The 9,985-nt window shown below is 36.2% G+C and overlaps 1 pseudogene; it reads left to right on the top strand.

Moving 5' to 3' along the window:
• The first annotated feature begins 2,554 nt into the window (after window positions 1-2,554).
• LOC143529109 (uncharacterized protein At5g48480 pseudogene) lies at window positions 2,555-4,618 on the top strand (annotated as a pseudogene).
• Window positions 4,619-9,985: the final 5,367 nt, after the last annotated feature.

A 9,985-nucleotide genomic window follows, 5' to 3' on the forward strand; every position in this document is an offset into this window, starting at 1 on the left:
AGATTCGATATCATCCGGGCAAGGCTAATATAGTGGCAGATGCTTTGAGCAGAAAATACAGGATCAAACCACTACGAGTCCGAGCACTTGTGAATAGAGGCAAAGGAATTAGTAGTAAGATAGTATAGTTAACGAACTAGTTTTGTTTGTATCGCCTAGACTGTAAAACGATGATTAAACAATGAATTGTAATATATTGTAATTAGTTTGTGATGTTTCTTTATAAACAATGTGTTGATACCAGAGGTGTCTGTTACATTCCCGTTTTACGCTTCCGCATTGTGCTAGTCGGGGTGTGACAACTAATTTCAAGATGTCGATAACGAAACCAGTCAATAAATTGAAAGTTTGTTTCGCACTGTAAATTTTCCCAAATAAGCCATGCAACTAAACACCCGTTGTCAAATTTCGAATAATAATATATTATTGAGAAATTAATAATATTATTAATAATAATAAACATAAATAACATTAATAATAACAATAGAAAAGAAAGAAAAAAAAAGATAAAAAAACCATAACAAGACAAATCTGGTGGACTTTTCTAGAAAACCCAGCACCCATCCAACATAACCCGCACCCGATTGATATAATATAATATAACCTAAATAATACAAGATAACATAATATAATTTGATATAATATAACATAATAAAATATAATATAATAATAACATATTTTTATGTTATTATATTATATTATACTATATTCTACATTACACTATAAGAACGTATCTCCGAACGTCTTGCGCCAGCGCCTAACACCCGCATCTGAATCTCTGGCGTACATCAGGTACCTAATAATTAGAATATTTTAATACTAATAATAATATAAAAATTATTATTTTAATAATAATATTTATATGTCTAGAATAATACTATTTTAATAATCATAATAATAATATTTTGATAAATACAATAATAATATTTTATTTTATTAACAATAAAATTTTAATACCAATAACATTTTAATAATAATATTAATATTTTAATAGGAATAATATAATAAAAATTTAAACAATAACGGTAACAGTACGAGAAACCTAGTTTAAGCGGCCCGACGAACTAGTGTTACCGTAAAACATATACGTGGTGTTTAGGGTTAGGTTATAATAGGAAATATATTTTTTGTAGGAAGGATAAGAAGTAATCTTGTCCATTGATTTTGAATATGGAGGGTTGAGATTAGTTTAGAGGGAAATCAAATGTGAACACAAAGGAAATGACATAAAAGGAATAACACATTTATTGACTTTCTCTCTCCATATGCAAGTCACATGCCAAATTTCCCCATTATTTTAAAACGTCCATAATTTTTTTTACGACGTTTTTATTGAAAAATAAATTCACCATAATAACGAGTGTCTTTTTATCTTTTACATGAGTACCATATTGTTATATAAAAATTAAAAAAAAATTAGTGGGTTTTTTACAAATTGTGTTTTACAAAATTGTGTTATACAATAGTATTTTTCATTACGTTTTTTTTCCATTGTGTTTTTTTATTGTGTTATTTACATTGTGTCATACAATTATGTTTTTTATTGTGTTTTTATCATTGTGTTTTTTTTTCACAGTGTATTTTTCCATTGTGTTTTTTTCATTGTGTTTTTCATAGTGTTTTTTCGGACTTTTCCGGCGAGGTGGTGGCGATGGGTGACGGTTGTGGTGGCGGTGGGCGGTGGAGTGGTGGTGGTTGTAAGAGATGAGTGAAGATATAATTAGGTTTTATATAAGTGGGTTTTTGAAATTAATTTAAGTGGATTTTGAGATTAAAGTAAGCGGGTTTTGATATTAAAGTATTAGACTAAAATACCCTCCTTCCTAACTTTCTTAGAAAAATCAAACTTCTTATTTGAACATAACCCGTGGTGTTTATATAGTAAGTAGGCATTGTGTAATATAACGGTCGGTGCCTAAAAATATAGTTTACTTTTTCAAAAGTCATATAACAAAAATAAACTAAACCAGTCACCAAATATCTGTCATAACATGTACGTACAACTACGTCCTAACATGTACTAAATAAAGATAAAACGAAACCTGGTTTAAGTCCGAATGACGGCGTACCCCGGCTCCTCCTCACCCGACTCCGGAAATAAATGGTTGTTGTTGGTTGAATGGAGAGGGTGAGGGTGAAAAAAATAAAAGAAAAAAAAGAATTGAAAGGGAGGGGAGGGAGCCGGGCTCCAATAATATACAAATCCAATACGTTGCGTATAGATCTATGCGCGGCGTATAGGGTACAATACGACAAGACTATGACTGTCGTTCATGCTAGATGTCAGATCATACATTATACGCCGCGTATAAACCTATACACGACATATTAAGGGGTGTGAAGGTGTTCCTAACGGGACCCATAAAAAAACAGTTAATTAAATGCCATGTCACCTATCATGCGCTTTTACACGTCTCCACCCACCACCATCCACAAACGGTTCCGTTTCCTCGCTTCTATAAAAATAAATAAATAAAATCCAACTCCCCATTTCACCCACACCACAACTCTCTCACTAAAACCCCACGTTCTCTCTCTAAATCTCACTCCACAAATGGCAACCGAGGCTACCAACGGAGCAGCATCAGCGGTTACCTTCACGTCTCTCAAGCCACAGCTGTTGGTTGAATCTTCAAAGGTGAACGACGCCGTTGCATTCTACAAGGCCGCGTTCGGAGCTGAGGAGGTGAACCGTGTTGCTCATCCAAAGCGGAAAGCCGATCAGGGGCTTCCGCTGCTTCTCGCTGCTGAAATCAAGCTCGGTTCGTCGACAATTCTGGTTTCTGAACTCGCTGATGGCTCAACCGTTACGTAAGCTTGTTTTCCGTTTTTGTGATGGTTTAGTAGTGATATTTGGTTGATATGTTGTACGTTTTATTAGATCCGTACAATATGTCTGCTAGTTGTAGATTTTAGCGTGTTCATTACGCTACTTGATGATTTACTTGTGCGCTGCTTATGCTCTTCTTTTTTATATGATTTTCCGCCCTAAATGACGTTTCTCGTGCTAGCGTTATTTTCCGTTTTTAAGTTGATTTGGTGGTGATATTTGCTTGATATAATTTTGTACGTTTGGTTAGATCTGTATAATATAGCTGCTAGTTGTTGATTTTAGCGTGTTCGTTACGCTATTGCTGCCTCAGTGTGTAGATTGCTTCCGCTGGATATGTTCTTCATTTTTATATGATTTTTTTGCCCTAAATAAAGTTTCTCGTGCTATTATGCGTCGTAAGCGTTGTTTTCCGGTTATAAGTCGATTTATTAGTGCTATTTGGTTGATATTTTGTATGTTTGGTTAGATCTGTGTTGTAGATTTTAGAGAGTTTGTTACGCTATTGTTACCTCAATGCATCGTTTTTATATGTTTTTTTGCTCTGAATCACGTTTTCGGTGCTATTGTACGCCATAAGTGTTGTTTCCGTTTTTAAGTTGATTTAAGGGGTGTTTGGATTCCTTATTTTAGTAGTGATATTTGCTTGATACTTTGATGTTTGCGTAGATTAGTATATCTGCCAGTTGTAGTTTTTAGCGGTTTTGTTACGCTTTTGTTGTGATTTAGCTACCTCAACATGATGATTTACTTGTGCTATTGCTTTGAACCACATTACTGCTTTGTTTTTATATGATTTTCTTCACTATTTAACGTTTTTTAAGTTGATTTACTAGTGCTATTTTCTTCACTATCTGTCTAATGTAGCTTTTTGTTGTAGCTGTTAGCGTTTTTGTTACGCATTTGCTGCATCTACATGATGATTTACTTGTGCATTTTCATGCCTAATTTGTGTTTATCATGCTAATTTCTTGTCATTTTGTCGTATAATAATTGTTTTGTTGGCGATTTGTTGTTTTTGTATGCTTAACTTCCTTCACAAGCTTAAAATTGTAGAGATCTATGATCATAATTCATTAATAAATCATCATTCACGTTTTCGTTTCATCTGTCGTCTCGAACACATTTATGATCATAAATATCGATGCAGCGATTCCTTATGCTTTATAGCTTTTAAGATGTTAATTTTTGAACGATTTAATTCCTGCATTTGTTTCGATTTTTCAAGCAATTTGTTGTTTGCTTTTTAATAGTCTCTTATCCACAACATCCAAAACTATCATAAACTTCCAAAATTTCTAATTAATATTTATTATATAACAATTAAAAAATGTCTCCCTGAAAAATATTCGAGTTTTTGAATACTTCGTGTTCCGAATATCTATTGATTATTTTTTTCACACTCAGGAGTACTTACATCATGAATATCGATACAGTGATTCCCTTTGGTTCATGCTTTTGAGACGACGGTTTTAATATTTCAATTTCTGCTTTTGCTTAAATAATTAATATTTTCACACATCGTACATGTTTTGTCTGTAATGAAACTGCATTTCTGCATAATATAATATACAGTACGGGGCTGGTATTCTGCTTGGAGACAGGGGACATTGAAGCCGCTGTGGAAAAGGTGTCAAGGCTGGTGCTGTAGCTGATAGTGAAGTGACTGAGGGTGACGGCGCGTGCTGTGCTGGAGAGCGCGTGGGGAAGCTCAAGGATCCCTGTGGGATTGTCTGGCTCATCTGCTCTCCTGCCAAAAAGTCTGCTGACGTGGAGGCTTAGAGACCGTTGGATGGATTGAAAGTATTTGAAAGAAAATATTGTTTTTGTCTGTTTTGCTAATGAAGAATGACTTTTGGTAGGGACCTATTTCCGTAGTATTAAACGGTTGTATTATGTTTGGTGCTAATTGCTATTTTGGTAACTAAATGACCAATTATGGGATTTTTATGAAGGATTTGATGCTTTTTTTTCATTTGACTATACTGGTCCTTTTTTGCCGGTAAACGTTATTTTTTTCAATCATACTACTCGAAAAACAAGTATAGTTAACATAATGCTACAATGGTAGCTATTTTCCCGTTGGTGTTAGGGTAGTAGTCTAGCAGCGTAAGCCACACGCACAAACTATTGCCATGATGTGCGTCAATCTTCGGTTTCATAGTATTTTTTACAGAATTCTCAAAATAGGTAAAATGGTCACCATCACCACCATTCCAATATTTCTGGCAAACATCACCTCCATTACCCTTTCAATATTATCATCACCTTTCTGGAAAACCACCAACCAGAGATGAGGCAAAAGACAAGTCACCGGAACCACCGTCTTCGCCACCGTAAGAGGTGGTTTTTGAGGGATTTATGCATTGTGAAAGTTGTGTTAGAAAAGTCCGGCGATGCGCATTGGAAAGGTGTGATGATGATGGGTGGGTAATGGCGGTGATGTTTGCCAGAAAAGTTGGAATGGTGGTGGTGGGTGGGGCGGTCGCCGAAAAGTGGAGATCATAATGGTGGTGGTGGTGGTGGTGGTGCATGTTTTTTTGAAAGTTATCTTCGAAAACGAAATTCACTTGAAATTTATCAGCACAGATGAATTTCAAAAAACACGGATTTTGATGAATTTTGGAGATTGTTTTCGTGGAGATGATTTTCATTCCAAAATTATTGGTATAGACGGATTTTATTGGAAAACCATCGGGGTAGGTGAAGTGCTTTACATTTGCTAATATTTCATTGGAGGCCGAAATTCATCGACGGGAAAATCTATGTCACGGCACCAAGGATTTTCATTGTATTAATATTGGAACTTGAAATATTCAAAGCTTATTTTAAAAATTTTCCCCTTTTTTTAAGGGTTTTCTAGAGACACCCTCATTTTTACTAGAGACACCCTCCCAATACGCCCCGTATAAAGTTATACGGGGCGTATTAGGGCATATTGGCCCCCTTTATAACCTCTCGTATAGCCTTATACGAAATGTATTGGAGGGTGTATGGGTATCTCTAGTAGGACATACAAACTTGAATTTGTTTGTCGATTTCACCAACCGAGCCATTTGCCACGATGTTAGGGAACATGCCAATGAAACTAATGCATCAACTTAGTGCTGCCACTAGCAGCTTTATTGCTTGTATAGTCAGGAATACAAATTAATGTGATTTGACAATCCTATATGTATATTAGTTTTAAACCATCTCCAATAGATGGTGATTTTTAGGTGTCAAATAATGGCCCTATAAAAAAGTGTTATTTTATGCACCCTAGCCTACAACACCTTAACCTATTTATATATAATATTAAAATATTATAAATAAATACAATAATTCTTTAATTATCACTTGTCATAGATGTTACATTTTATTTAAGAAAATTTTGAAAATAGTTTAAAAGAAAAAAGAGGGAATCAAAATAGTCTTACAAAATATCAAGTTCCCGACGCATTGGTAATATAACCGTTAGATTTCAACAGCCACCAATATTTTGGTAAGTGTCTCATCTCTTACCTACCACGTGGGTTTTGCTTTCTAATAAATCGGACCAAATTGTATTTGTTTGAAAAACATCTTTGAAAAGCATCTTCGTTTGAAAATTATATCCATGGAAATTCGTGTTTTTTTGAAATTCGTCTGACTAGATGAACGTGAATTTCATCTTTGAAGACGAAATTAAAAAAAACATCATCTTCATCATCTTTATCTTCTTCATCTTAACCTTCTTTATCTTTATCTTCATCTTCGTCACATCCTTCCTTTGCCATCGCCACCGCCACCCATTTCCTTCCCCGAAGAACTCCAAGAGCTCAACATTTCCCGGCGAGCCACCGCCACCGCCGATCAAATCCATATGAATTTTCGACGATGGCGGTGAATCGCCGAAAAATGTTGAGCTCTTAGAGTTCTTCGGGAAGGAGATGGGTGGCGGCGGCAGCGAAGGGAGGATGTTAAGAAGAAGAAGAAGATGTTAGGATCAACGAAATTCACGTGAAATTCGTCTGGTCAGACTTTCACGTGAACACGAATTTCAGACCAAAATAATCAGGACAGATAGATTTGAAAGTAAAGCTATCGGATTGTGTCAGTCACTTTACACGTGCCAATGATTTATTGAGGGGCGAATTTCAGACCAAATGTATCGGCGCCGATAGATTTCATTGAATTGTTTTGATAAGTTGAGAATTTCAAAGACTATTTTCATGCTCTCTTTCTTCTTTTGGACTATTTTTAGAATTTTTCTTTTTCTTTAATATCATTTTTCTATTTTAATTTTTTTTCCTTTTCATATTAAATTATCACGCAATTAAAAAAATAATTTTTAGTTAAAAACAAAAACTATATTAATGTCATTTAAAACATAAAAAAAAAGGTAACAACGGAGAAGCAACATAAATTTATAAGAGTTTAGTGTCAAAACCGTCCCTTAGGTTTGGTCAATAATGCGATTTTAGTTCAAAAAAATTAATTTTTACATATGGGCCATTGAGATTTTCAACTTCTTGCCAATTACGTCTAAAACGCTAATTTTGTTAGTTTTTTAACGATAAATGAAGAGTAAATTTGTCTTTTTAAGATACTTATTTGAAAACAATAATAAACAACTACATAAACAAAACCTAATAAAATAATAGAGATGGACCCACCAGGCCACCACCCCATTCATGTTCTTCAAGCCTCCCGCCCTCTGTCGACTACTTTGGTTGGCCGCCTCCGGCCTCAATCTCCGCTTGACGAAGGTAGTTTCGTTACCATTACCATCGCAGACCTCCATCTCCATCTAACCATCGCAAAACTCGCTCTCCGACGACATACCATGAACGCTCTCCGACTCACCGTCTTTCCTGCAACTCCAACCCACCGCTGCCCCTGAAACCGCCACCACCCCTTCCCCGTTTCACCTCGATTTTCCGGCCGGCACACTGCAGACCATCTTTAATCACAACCCAAAAGCCAACCCTAAATCTCCCATCACAATTTCCTGATCTCCAATGTACAACCCTAATAATTCCTACAACCAACGCTCCGTTGTCACACAATCACACACCGCCTTGTGCCGCCACAGCACCACCGCTCGTGACGATAGTTTCATTTTCTGCCTCCTGAATGAAAATTTGCCATGGATTTGTGTGCAATTGTTTGGTTATTAAATTGAAGGATTGGAGGAGGTCTCAATTTGGAGTGTGGGGGATATGAAGTGGTAGCAATGGTGAAAACGGTGGTGGTGGGATTGAATTGGAGTTCATAAGACTTGGGTGGGAGGTTGAGATTTTGTGGATGTTATAAGTGGGGTTTGTGTCTGGTGTTTTTGAGAATTAAATAAAGGAATAAAAAATATTAATTAAACTAAAAAGACTTATTTACCCTGGACTTAACGGTGGAATTAAACGGAGTTAACGTTTTGGACGTAATTGGCAAGAAGTTGGAAACCTCGATGGTCCATATGCAAAAAAAAATAAACTTTTTGGACTAAAATCGCATTATTGACCAAACCTCAGGAACGGTTTTGGCACTTTACTCAATTTATAATGGTTATACGTAAACATATAATATAAATTTATAAATTATAAAGACAAAAATTACAATTTAGTTATAAATCATAATTCACATAAGATTGTTTTTGACGACATATTTCTTTTTATTGTTTGTATATATGAGACTTGAACACAAAATTTCTTAACTCGAGGTCTTTAAAGGCTTAGTTATAAGTTATAAATCATTAAAATCATATAACGCTAATACAAAGAAAAGGATATTTTTTATATAAATATCATTGATGACATAAAAAATATGAGGTAAAAATTAACAATTATCTTCAATGTGTATGAAAGCTTTATTGTGACTATAGGATTGCGTTGCTTATAAGATTCTAGACGTTGCATATACATGTTGACGTTTTGAATGATATGGTTTTTGTTGGATATATCTTACTATTCTAATAAATAAGTACTACTATATGCCAATTGTTAATTTCTTAGCAACTCTCATCATTTTTAACTCATTTTCAAAAAATGGTATCTATTCTGGTTCAACCCGCCCCAATAATACTAACTAGATCCATTTTTATTATTCTTTTTTTCTTGAGTTATCAAACCCTAATTCACTCTCTAGATCCAACAGCCATTCCTCTCTTCCATAGCCACCTACGATACCGCCATCGCCATCGCCATCGCCATCACTGTTCCTCTCTTCCACCTTCGTCTATGTTGAGTGTTGAATCCATGTATTTTCTCCGCCGCCATCGCCACCTACACTACCTCCGTCTCCTACCTTCACCACCGTCGCCTCCGTCATCGCCACCGCCGTCGCCTCCGTCATCGCCTCGCCGTTGCCTACATGTGAATTGATTAACCTACTGTTTTTTATATTGTTTTTCGTCTATGTTTAGTGCTGACCCTCTATTTTTTTTGTTGTTGCAGTCTTTCTGTCTTGCTTTCGCGTTGATAATAATGGGGTTGGTGTTCACGATGATGTCACTTGTAATCTTACTATTCTAATAAATAAGTACACTATATGCCACCTGTTAATTTCTTAGTAACTCTCACCATTTTTAACTCATTTTCAAAAAATGGTATGTCTTCCGGTTCAACCCGCATCAATAATACTAACCAGACCCATTTTTATTATTCTTTCTGTCTTGAGTTATCAAACCCTAATTCACGCTCTAGATCCAACAACCGTTCCTCTCTTTCACAGCCACCTACGATACCGCCATCGCCGTTCCTCTCTTCCTCTCTTTCACCTTCGTCTATGTTAAGTGTTGAATCCATGTATTTTCTCCGCCGCCATTGCCACCTACGCTACTGCTGTCTCCTACCTTCACCGCCGTCGCGCTCGTCATCGACACCGCTGTCGCGTCCGTCATCGCCACCGCCGTCGCCTGCGTCATCGCCACCGCCGTCGCCTGCCGTCATCGCCACCCCGTCGTCGCCTCCGTCATTGCCTTCGTCGTTGCCTCCGTCATCGCCTCCGCCTTCGCCTACATGTAAATTGATTAACCTACTGTTTTTATATTGTTTTTCGTCTATGTTGAGTGCCGACCCTCTATTTTTTTTGTTGTCGCAATCTTTCCGTCTTGCTTTCGCGTTGATAATAATGGGGTTGGTGTTCACGATGATGTCACTTGTCATGCTATCAAGGAAAAACTGGTAAGTTGTACATACT

Source organism: Bidens hawaiensis, unplaced genomic scaffold (genome assembly GCF_021521415.1).
Source record: "Bidens hawaiensis isolate Kalapana, Puna unplaced genomic scaffold, B.hawaiensis_p1.1 tig00008479_1, whole genome shotgun sequence".
In the NCBI taxonomy this organism is placed as follows: Eukaryota; Viridiplantae; Streptophyta; class Magnoliopsida; order Asterales; family Asteraceae; genus Bidens; species Bidens hawaiensis.